The sequence below is a fragment of the Apium graveolens genome, chromosome 1 (assembly GCF_009905375.1).
Source record: "Apium graveolens cultivar Ventura chromosome 1, ASM990537v1, whole genome shotgun sequence".
NCBI classification, from domain to species: Eukaryota; Viridiplantae; Streptophyta; class Magnoliopsida; order Apiales; family Apiaceae; genus Apium; species Apium graveolens.
In genome coordinates, this window is record NC_133647.1 from 86,480,225 (window position 1) to 86,486,767 (window position 6,543).

A 6,543-nucleotide genomic window follows, 5' to 3' on the forward strand; every position below is an offset into this window, starting at 1 on the left:
CCCACGAGCCCAACTCGCATGTGGGAGCCCAACTCATGTACCAACTCATGAGCTCAGCTCGCCTGTGATGGCCCAATTTTTCAATGCACCCATAGGGACCTGCTTAGGGCCCATAACCGAAAATGGGCATAACAACCACCCCTCAAAATTATTGGTTGCATCTTGAGGCTAGGAATTTTCCAACATTTGCTTTTCTGATCCTGCGAATGCGAACCCATGAGGTCGCACCCGGCCGCCTCACATGCCTTTCAACGGTCATGACTTTTGAACCCATATCAACTGTTGCACAACTGGCGTATGGATCTGTGTCATCCTCTGAGATGATGACACGTGCCGCTTCCTCTTTATCTCTCCTATCCCCTATAAATATGTGAACTTCAACTTCATTTCTCCACTTAAATAAGAACACTAACAAATTGGTGTCCATTTTGCTCAAGGATCTACTACGGCCAAAACAATCATCACCACAAGAACCGTCTACCAGCGGCGATATTCTCCGGCAACAGATTCATCAAGATCATCTTTTGAATCATCTACATGTACCCCTTTGATCCAAAATCATGCATTATGATTCTTTTTTGTTCATATGCACCATGCGAGCACACACCACCTGCTCGATGCGAGCTCACACACAATCACCAACTGCGATGCGAGCCCGTCTGCTCGCTAGACGTTTAGGCGCGACTCTGTGTGTGATGCAAGCACACTTAGGTACGACCCCATATTTATTTTTATAATTTTAGGGCCACACACTAACATCCATCATCTCTTACAGATGTCGAATGCGTCTTTTGCTCGCTCCTACGGGTCATCTCATTCTTCCTCTAGCCCGGCTCGCTCTTCAGCAACTCCGTATCCTTTGAACCAATATCCACCTGAGCAGTGAGGCTCAAAGGACTTTCAATGCGAACTCACCTCCATTTCTGGACGCCTTAGCCAATCTATTTCCCATGGCTTCGCTATCACCCCACGGGGAGCCATAAACACAGCTAGGGTTAAAAATGAGATGCGAACTAGTGGTTCCAGCTCGTTGAACCTCCATATCGACCCCAACCCTAAATATTACACCAGGGAGACCAATATTTACGATTGGAGAAATAGACCCGTGTGTTAGGTATGAATACAATATAGAGGGGGGGGGTGAATGTGTTTTGGCTTAAATGTTTGATTTTTGATCGACTTTGGCTTTAGCAGTTGGTTGTTGTCAATGATTTAGTAGAATAGACGTTAAACATAAATAACTATGCAAATATGTAAAACAAAGAACTTCAAAACTCACTTAATTTTATATTAAAAATCAAGCAGTGTTTTGCTACAAAATCTCTAAGTTCTTGTTTTAGAACTTAGCTTCTTTCTTGAGAGAGAATCCAAGATTTTCTATCTAGATTGTTACTTTTAACTAGAGGACCAGTGTTAACTTTATAACTCAGTTAACTGCTGGTTTACACAGTGGATAATAAACATGCTGTTAGCTTTTCTAAACTGTCACTTGTCATTTCTATTTATGGAAAAGTAAATCTTTCATTTTTGGCTTAGCATATCTTTAGCATCCCGTGTTTACTTTAATCTCCTCTGTCAGTTAACCTTTGCCATTGATCTTGCACATCTCTCAAGCTGGTTTTTGTTGACTTGTCAATCCAGCTATGTGAATTGTTTGTTGATTTGCAACCTTGGATATTAAACTGTTCTGTAATTCTGTACTTAGAGAAATTTCTTCATTTCGAGATCTTCAATTAAGCTGTAGAGAACTCGACATCTCGATAGGCATGTTGGCTTGTCGATATCTCTGAAACTTCATTGTTGACTTGACTTATCGACAACCCTGAGTTCTCTAGTGAATTTTGGTTTATCGATAACTCAGAGTTCTCTAATGGACTTTGGCTTATCGATAACTCAGAGTTCTCTAATGAATGTATATTTGTCGATATCTCTGAGTTCTCGAATGGGTATCTGACTTATCGATATCTCCAATAGCATTTCCTGAGTTCTCGATAGACAATTCCTGAGTTCTCGATAGGCAATTCCTGAGTTCTCGAATGAGTTGTTATTCCCAGTGGACTAACAATGAGATTTACAGAAGGGGGGTTGAATGTAAATCTCAAAACTTTTTCAAGTTTTGAGCAGTTTCTAAGACTAAGTGTATTGATGAACAAATGTGTGTGAATTGCTTTAAGCTAATACAGACAGATATATATTCAAGCACAAATGTAAAGAACACAAAGAACTTAAAAACTTTTCTGGTGGATATGTTGTTCCACCAGAGATGTGTTATTTCAGAAAATCTGTGAATCAAAGAATTGATCACAGCTGCGTCCTAGTACAAACTAGATGATTTTCTCTCTGGATTTTTCTAAACAGCTCTGGAAAAATTCACCATCTATAAACACCAAGTTTACAAGTGAAGACAAAACTGTAGAATACAATTAAAAGATTCTTCACATGTTTCTTCTTCATTTCTCTATCCAATGCAATTTGGGTTTAGCTGTGAATCTTTGAATACTTCCTTGTTTGCACCAGAATGGAAATGCTGCTTTTCTTGATTCCTCCTAGAGGCTGCCACATTCCAGTTTGTCACTGTCAACCCATGTGCCTCTGTCAGAGTGGTCTTATCCGTTGAGGCTACAAACACCAGATTTCTACTTAAGTGTTTTGTTGAACTTATCATCAAACTAATACACATATTCCTAACAATCTCCCCTATTTATGTCTACTAGAACTGTAGGCATAAATTTGGGTTTAACTTGATGATAACAAAACACTTAATAAACATATGAACTGGAATAAAGTAGAAATTCAAAAGTGCTGCAAAAGTGTATATACTGAGATAGAATTGAAGAATTACATTATTTCCAAGGGTGCTCCTTTAGCCTGAGCAGATTAATTCCTTTTCTTTTGATCCCTTGTTTTCTTCCCTAGTCTTCTGTCATTCTCCTCTATTTGGAGTTGGAGTTGTCTGTAGAATTCGGCATCATCTTCTTCATTGATGTCCAACTTAGATTGCATATCCTTGAGAGTTTCATTACTGGCAATCTTTAGCTGATCTTCAAGTCTGAAAAATCTTCTGACTCCTTTATTGTCTCTGAACTCCATCAACCAATGAGGTGATTTATGAACTGTAACTCCATGCTCTGGGATGAGTAATGTTCTGGGCAAGGCATTTGACTCCCACCAAGTTTTCCTTATGCTGGCAATCTTGTTGAGAATCTCAGTTTTGGCAGTTCTGGTAAAGCCAGAATCCCTTTTGATAGCTGAGTAGACTCTAATCAAGGTAGAATAGCCTTCATCTAGAATTCTGTAAAGAGGCCAAGTCCTTTCCCCACTTCCTCTATATTTGAACACTAGTCTTTCTGGAAACTGTCTGTAGGCATCTATTCCCCTTAATTCCTCCAGCTCATCCAGATAGAGTTCAATGTCTGTAAATTCCTTTATGTCACAAATGTGAACATAATCATCCTTTGAGGCTTGTGGCTTAGGCTTGAGTTTCTGAGTGAATTTGATTGAGGTTAGGGGAGGTGTTGATTTGATTTTTCTTTTCTGTTTCTTTGATGGTGGAGAAGTGGTTAAGAAGGCGGGCAATTTGATGGTGTCCCAATCAATTGGTTCCTTCTTAGGAGTGATTGTTTCACAATGGATGTTTATGAAGGGGTCAGGCACAATGGGTTCAGGAATAGAAGGTAGTGGTTTGGATTTTGATTGGGTTTCTTCAGTTTCATCTACAATCTTCCTTTTTGTATTGACCTTCTTTCTGTTCCCTTTCTGCCATTCCTTTCTTTCCTCACTTCTTTCTTCCACATCATCACTAAACATGTCCCCCATACCTACATCTTCACCCTTGTCTTCAATTTCTTTCTTTTCTTCAGCTTGACTTGACTTTAGCTATTTTTCAAGCTTTGCTTGTGCTTTTTTGTCAGCCTTTAGCTTTTCAGCTTCTTCCTTCAACCTTCTGGTTTCTTCCCTCTTGGCTATTGAGAATTTGGGATGTCCTTGTATCACACAGATACTCTTTCCCTCTCTGAAGATAATAGCCATGTCCTTGTGCTTTATGATATTACCACCTAAAACCTTGTCTTCATCAGGCTTTGGAAGAGGAAAATCCACTCCTTTCAACTGAGCAAGGCTTAAAGGGTTCTTTGTAGAGTCCTTGTTGGATCTGTTGTTGGGCTTGAGAACCATATGTTTCAGATTCTTTGAAGAAGTCTCTCCACCCTTATTCCTCCTTACTGGCTTTAGCTCCATAATGATTGGCTCCACCTTTGTGCTACGCTTCACAGATTATGATTTTGAGGTTGTAGAGCCAAACACTTGTTGCATCCTTTTATCAATTCTCCTCCTTTGCTCTTTGACTTTCATCTCAGCTGCTGCTATTTGGATTAGATCAATTCCATCAAGCTTTCCTTTGATTTGAGGTGTTGGAGTAGTGGTGATGGCAGGAACTAGCACTTTAGATATTTAAACTTTTGTTGATGGCTCTCCTTCCCCTTCCCTTTTATTCTCCCCCTTTTTGTTATCATCAAGGATAGGGGTCAAGCCTTGTGCTTTTGCCAGCTGCAATAGTAGACTTGTCTGAGATTGTTGATTTTGAAGAATGGTGACCACAGAGTTTTCAATGATTTGAACTCTGTCTTCCAACTTGGCCAGCCTCTTGTTAGCATCAGATTCTCTCCTCAGTCTCGGCAACAAATCTTGCATTGTACCAGAAGGCATGACTGAATCCAACTTCTCAGAATTATAGGATTTCAAGTCAGCAATATCCTTTTTGAGTTCATCCACACTCAAATTCTGTCTGATGTGCTGCAACTGCAGGAGATGCAGAGAGTTTAGATGAGCTTGAAGAATAGCCTTGGTACCAGCATCTGAAGTTTCCTGAAGGGTCTTTTGAATAGCCATGACCTGCTTGACCAAAGCTACACCAAACTGTCCTGGTGTAGATTTCTTTGTCCATGCCCATTCAGGTAAATTTGGAACAGAACATGGGCCTACATCTCCCCCTAAGTTCATGCTTCCATCCAAAGAAACAGAGTCATCATCATTAGAATTTACTTCAAATTCTTCAAATGGCTCACCAGCTTGAGAAGGCATCCTATTAACAACAGCTTTATCTCTTTGAAGAGATTCTGAAGTGTGCACTATGTTCAAAGTCTGCTCTGCCTCCACATTGACCTGAGCAGCCAACAGTTGATAGGCTGAAACAGGATGAGTAAAAGTGTCAGCATCCAAGTAAATGTTATCAATTACAGCTTTGTAATGTTGCTGAAATTGTCTTTCGTTTTCAGCATCATCCACAATCATTGACTCACTAGCAATGGCTGGATCCACCCTTATAGCTTCTGTACCTGCTTTTCTCTCATTTTCTCTATATTCTTGCATCAGGGGCTCCCCCTGGCTCACACACACCCTCACACCCTCACCCTCACCTACTAAGGTGGCACTCCTCTCACTCACTTTTGCCATGCTGGAAGAAATAGCATGCATATTTTGACTCTCAACCTCTCCTTTTGCCTGGGAGCAACCCAGCCTCTCACTCAAATTATCACTCCCTTCCCTCAATCCTAGAAGTGATTGTACAGTAACCATGTCTTCTACACTTGGAATTGATTCAGATATATGTGTAGAGACTATCAACGGATAGGAAGTATCCGTTGAAGTAGGAACTGATGGTATCAACGGATAACTGCTGTTAAGCTTATCCGTCGAAGAACAACCACTTGTCAACGGATGAGAAATATCCGTTGAAGAAGGAAAAGAAGTAGATATTGAAAGTGACATTATTGTTGAATCAGTATGGATTGATTTTAAGTGAGGTGACACAGATTCTTCAACTAAGTCTGAAAGAATTGGCTGATGATCCAACAAATCATCTAAAAGATGACGATCACCAGGATTTGAGTGGGGCTCCTACCTGAGTTTTAAAGAGGGAGAATCAGGATTTGATGTGAATATCATATCCACATCCAGAGATGGTGATGGAGAATTTGGTGATTGATGTGTGTCTATTATGAGAGAATGGGGTTGTGACTCCATATTTGCTTGAGCCACATCAAGCTGAATTTGAGAAGGCAAGGATACAGGTGGATGTATCTGTGCAGTGTGTGCCCCCTGTGTTGAAACTAGGGTTTTATCCTTCTTTCTTCTTGAAAAGGCTTTGATAGGTGAATGTGTGGCTTCAGTGTCCCTCCCTCTTTTGTTCTGTGTCCCTGGTTGGGGACTATTTTCAATAGCTGCATCCTTTTGGGAGGATGCAACTAGGGATGTGTTTGAATCCTTTTGAACCACCATAGTCTTTTGAGAAACTGTGGCTTGGCTGGCTAGGGTACCACTCACCTCTCCCACCTTATCCTGAGGGGTTTCTTGATGTTCACCCCTCCTCTCACCACTCACACCCTGTTCACTCCCTTCAGGGTTTATGGTAGTTGTTACAACTGTTGTCTTTTGAGAAACTACGAGATGGTTTTCTTTGACTTGTGTTTTGGAATTTTAGTTTTGATGGCTTTAGTAGGAATCTGTTGGGACAAAGACACAGATTCCATTGTCACACTAGAAGGC